This window comes from Muntiacus reevesi, chromosome 15 (assembly GCF_963930625.1).
Source record: "Muntiacus reevesi chromosome 15, mMunRee1.1, whole genome shotgun sequence".
Lineage (NCBI taxonomy): Eukaryota > Metazoa > Chordata > Mammalia > Artiodactyla > Cervidae > Muntiacus > Muntiacus reevesi.
The window spans coordinates 22,950,747-22,961,193 of record NC_089263.1 but is presented as its reverse complement, the minus strand read 5'-3'; positions in this window follow the sequence as shown (position 1 = coordinate 22,961,193).

Sequence of the window (10,447 nt, the reverse complement as noted above, 5' to 3'; positions counted from 1 at the left end):
GCCCATCCAGTTATGACCTGCAGACTCTCAGGTGAGATCTTAAGTCACTCATTTACTTCTCAGATTTTGTGGGGGTGATAGAGTTCATTGGGTTCTTTTTTAAAAAAAGACAAAAACAGGTGTTTTTATTTTTGGAGTGCTAGGTCTTCCTTTGGAGAAGGCAGTGGCACCCCACTCCAGTACTCTTGCCTGGAAAATCCCATGGACGGAGGAGCCTGGTAGGCTGCAGACCATGGGGTCGCTACGAGTCCGACACGACTGAGCGAATTCACTTTCACGCATTGGGTAGGCCAATGGGTAGACTTCCAAGGCCAGAGTTTGGGAGGTGGGTCAGTTACCTCTTACTGGGGCCGCTTCATCTCTCTGAGCTCGGTCTCATCATTGAATGAGGAACTGTATATGTGTCCCAGGCTTGCTGTCAGAGTGCACAGTGGCATGTCCCATACACACCGTGGCTTCATTCTCTTTGCATGCCCAGGGGCCTCTGATGGTCCGGGTCACAGAAAGTAGCTGCAGGCCACCAGTTGCATATTTCAGGGGCAAAGACACATTTTACTGTTTGGACAAAATCTGGCAAAATCAGGTTCAGAATCCCACACCCACTGGGACGAAGGTGATGGCAGACAATACCAGCCTCTGATGTTTACCAGCATAGTAGCTGTGCCACAGGAGAGAAAATGTTGCTCCCATGGTCAAGGGAAAGACAAACCTGGAACTCAGCCCGTCCAGGTCATTTAAACACAAAGAATCCTGTTTATGGTGCATTTCCACTGCTTATAGAATGAGCGTGTGTTAAATAAGAAAAGCTACATCCTGGGGTTTCTCTAAGACTGTTGAGGACTTGTCACTTACAGCCTTGCTACTCAAAGTGTGGTCCCTGGCCCAGCAACATTGGCATCACCTGGGGGCTTGTCAGAAATGAGGAATCTTAGCCCTTGGGGAAGACCCAGCGAATCAGAGCCTGCATTCTACCCAGATACCCAGGGGATTTGTGTACACATTAAAGATTGAGTGAGTGAAAGTCACTCATTGTGCCCAACTTTTTGCGACCTCATGAACTGTAGCCCACCAGGCTCCTCTCTGTCCACAGAATTCTCCAGGCAAGAATACTGGAGTGGGTAGCCATTCCCTTCTCCAGGGGATCTTCCTGATCCAGGGGTCAAACCCAGATCTCCAGCATTATAGGTGGATTCTTTACTGTCTGAGCCACCAGGGAAACCCAAAGATTGAGAAGCACTGCGTTATAGAGCTGCAGAATCACATGTCTGACCATATTTTAAGTTCTGCTGTTTCGCTTTGAGGTCCCTTGCTACCCTCTATGGACAGTCATCGTAACAGCAACGAGCCAACTTTTAAATACACACCAGCACAGACACTGTAAACTTGTAGGATTACAAAAGGCACATTCAGAACAAGTGGGAGATTCTTGGTACTGGCACACAGACAGAAATGTAGATCAATGCAACAAAATAGAAAGCCCAGAGATAAATTCACGCACCTCTGGACACCTTTTCTTTGACACAGGAGGCAAATATATACAATGGAGAAAAGACAATCCTTTAACAAGTGGTGCTGGGAAAACTGGTCAATCACGTGTAAAAGAATGAAACCAGACACTTTCTAATACTATACACAAAAATAAACTCAAAATGGATTAAAGATCTAAATGTAAGGCCAGAAACTATAAAAGTCACTCTTAGAGGAAAACATAGACAGAACACTCTCTGACATAAACCACAGCAAGATCCTCTATGACTCACCTCCCAGTGTAAAGGAAATAAAAACAAAAATAAACAAATGAGATAGAATTAAACTTAAAAGCTTTTGCACAATGAGGGAAACTATAAGCAAGGTGAAAAGGCAGCCTTCAGAATGGGAGAAAATACTAGCAAACAAAAAAACTGGCAAAAAATTAATCTCCAAAATACACCAGCACCTCATGAGTTCAATACCAGAAAAACGAACAACCCAATCAAAAAGTGGGCCAAAGAACTAAGCAGACATTTCTCCAAAGAAGACATACAGATGGCTAATAAACACATTGAAAGATGCTCAACATCACTCATTATTAGAGAAATGCAAATCAAAACCACAATGAGGTATCATCTCATGCCAGTCAGAATGGTCACTATCAAAAAGTCTACAAACAATAAATGCTGGATAGTGTGTGGAGAAAAGGGAACCCTCTTACACTGTTGGTGGGAATGCAAACTGGTATGGCCAACTATGGAGAACAGTGTGGAGATTCCTTAAAAACTGGAAATAGAACTGCCATATGACCCAGCAATCCCACTGCTGGGCATATACATTGAGGAAACCAGAATTGAAAGAGACATATGTACCCCAGTGTTCATCGCAGCACTGTTTACAATTGCTAGGACATGGAAGAAACCTAGCTGTCCATTGGCAGATGAATGGATAAGGAAGTTGCAGTACATATACACTATGGAATATTCAGTTCAGTTCAGTCGTTCAGTCGTGTCCTACTCTTTGTGACCCCATGGACTGCAGCATGCCAGGCTTCCCTGTCCATTACCAACTCTCGGAACTTGCTCAAACTCATGTCCATTGAGTCAGTGATGCCATCTAACCATCTCATTCTCTATCATCCCCTTCTCCTCCTGCCCTCAATCTTTCACAGCATCAGGGTCTGTTCCAAGGAGTCAGTTCTCATCAGATGGCCAAAGTATTTGGGAGAAGGCAAAGGTGGGATGATTTGAGAGAATAACATTGAAACATGTATATTATCACATGTAAAACAGATGACCAGTGCAAGTTCGATGCAGGAAGCAGGGCACTCATACCTGGTGCTCTGGGACAACCCAGAGGGATGGGGTAAAGAGGGAGGTGGGAGGGCAGTTCAGGATGGGGGGATACATGTGCACCCGTGGCTGATTCATGTCAATGTATAACAAAACCACCACAATATTGTAAAGTAATTATCCTCCAATTAAAATAAATTTTAAAAAAGAACACATGGGAGATTTTTGAAATACCAAATGCTAAGCACCTTTTTGCAACATTTGTAAACGCACCAAATACTACATTTAAAGGAAACCACAATTTCTTCTCACAAAGGCAGTGGAAAGAGAATATGAAGTCAATCTGGGGATTGATTTCTCCTCTGAAATAAGGGGGCTAATAGGAAAATGGGGGCTTTCCAGGTGGCTCAGATGGTAAAGAATCTGCCTGCAATGCCGGAAACCAGGGTTCTTTCCCTGGGTTTGGAAGATGCCCTGGAGAAGGAAATGGCAACCCACTCCAGTATTCTTGCCTAGAGAATTCCTTGGGTAGAGGAGACTGGTGGGCGACAGCCCTTGGGGTCACAAAGAGTCAGACATGACTGAGCGACTAACACACACACACACACATAGGAAAATGGGTGGAAAACACTTTTTAGCAGCCCGACAAGCATTCTTTTCTTTAAAATCGAATGTCTATTGGGGGTCTTTTTAGAATGATCCTATGATCTATAATTCCATAATTATTACCTCTAAGTCCTGAGAATCGGTGTCTTAATGTTCTTCATTTAGCACGTATTATAAAAGGAATCTGACATTTTTCCCCTGGGGGGATGGGGACACACTTAGAGCATTAGTCCCAGTAGGTGCCTGGAGCAGACATGCAGAGGAGACGTGCAAGCTTGGACTGCTGGGGTCCAGGGTCCGAGTCTCTGGCCAGGGAGGGTCACAGACTTCTCTGCAACTCCATGAGCAGTGACCAGAAGAGGAAGAAACCATGTGTAGTAATGATACTAATGAGGCTGTCTTGTGCACTTAACAAAGCTGTTCCCCGAGTCCTGTCACACCTGTGAGGTCACTGTTGTCAACCTCATGGTCCACGGAAGGGCCTGGGGAACTTGCAGGTTCAAGGACAAGGCCATAGACAGAGAGGACTTCTCTGTCCCCCACGGCAGCACTGCTATGGACGCCCGCCCAGATGGCCCATGGGAGAAGCTGGTTTCCTATGCTCCCTCCCTCCGCTGACCCTCCTGGCAGGATTCCTGGCTCTTAGTTCAGTCTCTGACTGCAGAACTGCCGCCCACCAGGCCATGGAAGTCAGTGCTGGCAGGACCCTTGTTCACATCAGCTTGGACGTGCAGCATGAACATGACCCCTCACATCTCCTTGGCTTTCTAACTGCATCTGCCTGGACCATGGCTCCTCCCTGATTGCTTCACCTCAACACACAAGTGAAAGTGGTAGTCGCTCAGTCCTGTCTGACTCTTTGCAGCCCTGTGGACTGAAGCCCGCCAGGCTCCTCTGTCCATGGGACTCTCTAGGCAAGAATACTGGAGTGGGTTGCCATCCCCTTCTCCAGGGGATCTTCTTGACCCAGGGCTCAAACCCAAGTCTCCTGCATTGCAGGCAAATTCTTTCCTGTCTGAGACACCAGGGAAGCCTCAACCACAACTTCTTACTAAATAGAATACATTGCTTTGAGTCTTCATAGTCACGTATTCACTAAATGAATATGTTTATGGAGGGGCTCTAGGCCTCCACATTGTCTTCTGGTATTGGGAGCATGGCAGGAAATAAAGTAGAATACTCTCAGCCTTCTGGGGCTGCTCCATACAACACAGTAGCCACTAGTCACGTGTGGCTATTTAAATCTTAATTCATTAAAGCTAAAGTAGAAATTGAGAGCCACTGTGGCCACTTCTTAAGTGACTGATAGCCACAGTTGGCTAGTGGTTCTCGGATTTGGACAGCACAGGTAGAGAACATTTCCATCATCATGGAAGGTCCTATTAGAACTTCTGTTCTGTCCTACTGCCATAGAACTTAAAAAAAATTTTTTTTAATTTAAATAACTTTCTGTAAAATTTAAGATTTATTTGGCTCATGGGATCTTTCGTTGCAGCGCGTGGACTCTCTCTAGTTGTGGCACATGGGCTTATTAGTTGTTTTAGGCATGTGGGATCTTAGTTCCCCAAAGAGGGATTGAATCTGTGTCACCTGCATCGCAAAGGCAGATTCTTCATCACTGGACCACCAGGGAAGTCCCTGCTGTAGAGCTTTTATTCATTCTGGTGGTGGAGTTGGATAATAAAAAATTAAAGATTAGATATTATTAAAGTATCAGGCATCTAGAATAAAGAGCTATGGAGGAAAAAATAAAGGGAGGAAAGGGGGATAGAGAGTGATGGAATTGGGATGCTGGGGGCTGCTTAGTAACCACTGGCTCTGCTGACTACTTCCTTTCTTGAAATTCCTCCTTTGATACCATGACCACCATCCTCTATTTATTATTCTGCTTCCTCTCTGGATAATGTCTTAGTGACAGAGCAGCCCTTCTTGAGAGTCTTACACAATAAGAACTGCGAGGCAACCCATGATTAGCCAAAGTCCCAGAAGTGACCCAGAATCTCAAGGTTTCCAAACTCCAGCAACACTTTTTGCACTCAGCACCATTCAGATGAGCTGCTGTGACAAGACTAGAGGTGCTAGTATGCTCTTAAAAAACTGAAATATAAATAAACGACCTACAACTAACCACCACCTGATCAAGTTCCTAAATGTTCATCTCGCCCACTTTTCAGAAGCACCACAAGGGGGCAGCAGTGGTTTACAAAAGCCACCAGGGCAGCTCTCACTAATTGCTCACCTCTGGCCTTTGTTTCAAAATAAAGCTTGTGGGGTGACTTGTGAAAATGAAAACTGCAGTATGCAGTTAACAAAGACTAATATTAGAATTTCCCCATGACCTAGAATGCAAACTGAACGTTTTTAGAGTGTAGAATAATGGAGTCATGTATTGTGTATAACCATGAGATGGATTAATTCACCAGTTAATTACATTTACTGTCACTGTTGATTGTAGCCCTTCACCCAATCCTCATTTTGAAGCACACAAGAATGCTTCAGTGTTTTTCCTCTCCATTTTAAAATGGAAAGATTTCTCTGGCCTTTTCTTGAACTGATCAATTGATTCTCCACCAGCTTCGTGTAAAACAAAAAGTGAAGAAAATCTATACGTTTGTTCCCAGTTGTGGTCTTGCAAGTTCAAGGCAAATTGCCACGGTGAACATCTGGGATTCATCATATCTGCTCTGTTACCTCATTGATGGGCACATGTCTTTTCCACATGTGCACAGTGAAAGGCCTGTGGAGTTACAAGGAAAGCAAAATCGTAGCATGCTCTCAACTTTCTGCTGCAAGCAGGTATGTGGAGATATTAAACTGGGAGAAGGGATGCTTCTGGGTCAAGTTTATCTAAATACTTGGCATATTGTACAAATGCCATTTCATGGGCCAGAGTGCCAACCTTTCATGCACGAGTTACCCACAGTGCCTCCCCAAAACAGAGTCTGGGTGAAAGATGAAAAAAAAAAAAAGAATAAAGTTGGAAATTGAGAGGCCATGGTTAAACTAACACTTTAGGATTATTCAAGACTGATGTGTTTGAACTCAGCTCTCCAAAGACAGCCAAGAACTGCAGTCTCAAGCTTATATCATGCCTCAGGGTTCATGTCATGGAATTCAAGACAAATGGTAGACATAGATCTATGTCTCTTTGACACTCCCTCACTTTTTATAATATTGTTCTCTAATGACCATGGGCAGTGGGAGCAATTATAACTATGCTCCATAAATGGCAATTTACACTTAGAACTGTTCAAGTCTTTGATGCACTAATTTCACATCTGGAGATCCATTCTAAGGAACTATTTCTAAATACAGAAAGAAGTTCTAATATGGAAAAAGACATTTCATGTAGCATTATTTAAGTGATGAAAAATTTGGGGTAAAATCCTTTAAATTAGTAGTAATAGGAAACGATCAAATATAATTTGACATGTCTACATAATTGGTTATTAAGTTGTCATGAGAATAATGTGTGTGAAGACTAGACAGTGTAGAAATGCTCACATAATTAAGGGAATAAAGAAGAAAATAAAGTAGTATGCATAGTCATGATCCTGCTGTGTTTAAATTTTGCATAGAAAAAGGCTGTGAAAGAAAAACATGCCTAAATATTAAGAGCAGTTGCTTCAATGGTGATTCCCAAGGTAAAATTTCCTTCTTTTTTTAAAGATATTTTTTATGTGAACTAATATTAAAGTCTTTACTGAATTAGTTATAATATTGTTTCTGTTTTATGTTTTGGTCTTTTGGCCACAAGGCATGTAGGATCTCAACTCCCCAACTAGGGATCAAATCCACACCCCCTGCACTGCGACGTGAAATCTTAACCACTGGACTACTAGGGAAGTTCCCTTCCTTTTTGCTTTTTGATAGCTTCAAATTGTAGGTGTTACTGTATCACAGAAAATCTATACTTGTGAAAACTTTTATTTTGAATTTAAAATAATTTCATTATTCTTTTATCTTAGAATTTCTGTTTAAGTTGTCTTCTTCTCTCCATCTTTCCTCCCTTACTTAAAAATCAACATCTTGCATCCCAGTCTCAAACTGGTTCATTTTCTATTTCAGACAAAGAAAAGTGAACCCACTCTGGTCTCTGGTGGAAGCTTCTCAGCTGGCTGGGGCTAAAGCGTGAGCTGGTTTAAGTTGACGGAGGTGACAAGATGATGCTAGTCCAGGTGCCCTGGCTACTGCTCATTCTAGTCATGCTGTGGCTTCCCTACATGTTTAATTATTGATGCTGAGAGAGACTATAAAGTCAAATATTTTATAGAACAATGGTAGCCACTAGTGGGTAAAAATTGAGTATATAACTTCCAAAAATAAAGAAGGAAAAGCAAAGAAAACCTTTGAAACAAATAGATACTATTTAAAAGGAGCTATTTTTTTTTTTAAGTTATTTATTTGGCTGCGCCAAGTCTTAGTTGTGGCATGTGGAATCTAGTTCTCTGACCAGAGACTGAACCTGGGCTCTCTGCATTGGGAGTGCAGAGTCCTAGCCACTGGGCCACTAGAGAAGTCCCAAGGGAGCTATTTGAAGGGAGGTGGGGACAGATAACATGCATGATGGGATCATATTTGGAGACGTTAATCAGTAAGCTTCCTTTCCTGTCAATCCCCCGCCCAAGGCTCTTCTGCTCCTGCCCACACAGACAGATGTGTCGCTCATGACTGGGCCAGGCATGAGGACTGCCTAATTGACAAGCTGGCCTGATCACAAGACAAGAGAGATGTGAATGTGCATTGTCCTCTGTGGACCAGGGAAGGGAAAGGAGAAGAGGGAGCCAAGTACTATAAAGAAAGGAACACAGGAGAACACCCAAACCTCTGGCAAAACATGGGCCATCTGTCCAGAGTGCTGTGACAGCATCTCTCTTGTCATGGACCTTGAAGATCATCAAGAGCCCAAAGATCCTTCAAATTAGGGTGATGCTTGTTTGTGCCTCAAGACTCTCCCATTGGTTTCATTCCATGCAGACAACTCTGTCAAATAGCCCCAGACATCTGTATTCTCTTCTCTAAGCAGACTGAGGAGCTATGGGCCTTTGGGCCCTGAAGGGTTGATGGTGATGTAAAAGGCAGACCTTGAGTTGGCCAATATGACTCCAGTTAGTGGGACTTTGAAATCTCCCTCTGAGCTAGGAACTTCAGTAGAACACATGCTTCCGCTACCCATGAACTTAAAAATTGTACCCTAGAAACTGAGAATACCCAGTATTTCTAACCTCTGTGGTACATTTATAAAATGTAACATAATAGACTATGTTGAAAGAAAAGAACTTAAAGACATGTTTGACAATAGTACTACAAGTCTCAAATTTCATATACCATGAATAAGAAAAATCAAACCACCTAGAAAAGGTTTTTAAAAATTGTCCTGAATAAAATCTGGATCAAAGTGTAATTTCCTCTTTGTAACTGCAATTACAAATTTATTTAGAACACAAACAGAAGAACTATATTATATGATGAAAACAAAGTGTGAAACCAAAGCCATATCGAGGAGGAAAATTCATAACTTTACATATGCTGACTATAAAACCAGAAAGTATAACAAATAAATAAAACACATTAAACTGAAGGAATCCCCAGATAAACATTAGTGGGCATTTGTGTTTTGTTTGTAGGCAATTGTTTTTGGCTGCCTAGCTTCTGAAGCTTCTTCTCCTATCAGGGGAATCCACCATGATGTTGGTCTTGGACATGGAGAGCTGGGGCAGAACATCTAGGCTTAGTTGATCAGATGCTGCTCCCTGGAACTAGAACTCTGAACCTGGAATGAGTGCCTAAAAGAAACAGAAGCAGCCTAGTGGTCATTCTGGTAGCCACAGCCTGAACATGTGGTGCAACCGGCACATCCCAACAAGCTGGGGATCTGACCACTCAGATTCCTAGTTTCTGCTCATCCCCCCACCTGGTTCCCTACAACCCCTGAACACCTGGGCTGCGTGCTATCCTTCTCCAGTGTATTTTTCTTCCTGTCTAGAGTCATTTTCTACTGTGAATAACTTCAATCCCCTTAACAAAACAGAAGGAAAGAATGTATAATAAAGACATAAATTAATGAGAGGAAAAAAGAACTATAGCAATGATGAAAAAACTCAAGAGCTGTTTTAAACAACCAATAAAACTGGCAAACTTCTGAGACTTATCACAGAAAAAAATTAAGAAAAGTCACAAATGCTTGTATGAAGGAAAAATGTATATGAATGATTCTGAAGTTAAGAAATGATGAGACTATGATGACAGTTCTACACTTGATAAAATTAAGAGATCAATTACCGAAATTAACTGAACTGGAGTGTGCTATCAACCAAGGGGAAAAGGCTAAAAAGTTTTATTAATAAAAAATTCAAACCCCTCCCCCCCCTTCCCAAAGTGCGCAGAGTCAGACTGACTTAAGGAGAAATTCCTGCAAACCTGTTCTATTTAAACGACTCCTGGACACAGAGAAAGAAGGCAGGTGAGCCTCTTCCAGGAGGCCCTGGCCCCTAGTTGCCCTTGTCTTGGTAGCAGTTCCCCTGCTGTTGAGTGGAGGTCAGCCTGTCGTATGAACAGGTTGTCTTGCTATACTCTTTGGACCTAGCTGTTACAACCCTCACACCTAGTTACCTATCTGTGGCTGCTGTCAGCTGTATGTAGGTCATTCGAGCACTTGCACAAGTCATGCTAATTAACCCTCTGGATGGCTGCCTTTATCTCCTTCACTAGGTTCCTTCATTACCTCCCCTATCTGAGGAAGAATGCTCCCATTCTCACGCTTCAAAGGGAAAGTGAGGGAACTTAGGCACAGGGAGATTTAGATACTAGTCCATGATTCTCACTAGGATGACCTCAGGAATAAGAGAGTTGGGAGCTAATGTCAAAGGAGAGGCTGTGTGACTTTTATCCTGGAGAAATGCAGATATCAGGAGTGGATGCCAGGGAACAGGTGTAAACCGGGGCTCTGAGAGTCTCTTGGACTGCAAGGAGATCAAATCAGTCCATCCTAAAGGAAATCAGTCCTGAATATTCATTGGAAGGACTCATGCTGAAGCTGAAACGCCAATACCACCTGGCCACCTGATGCGAAGAAATGA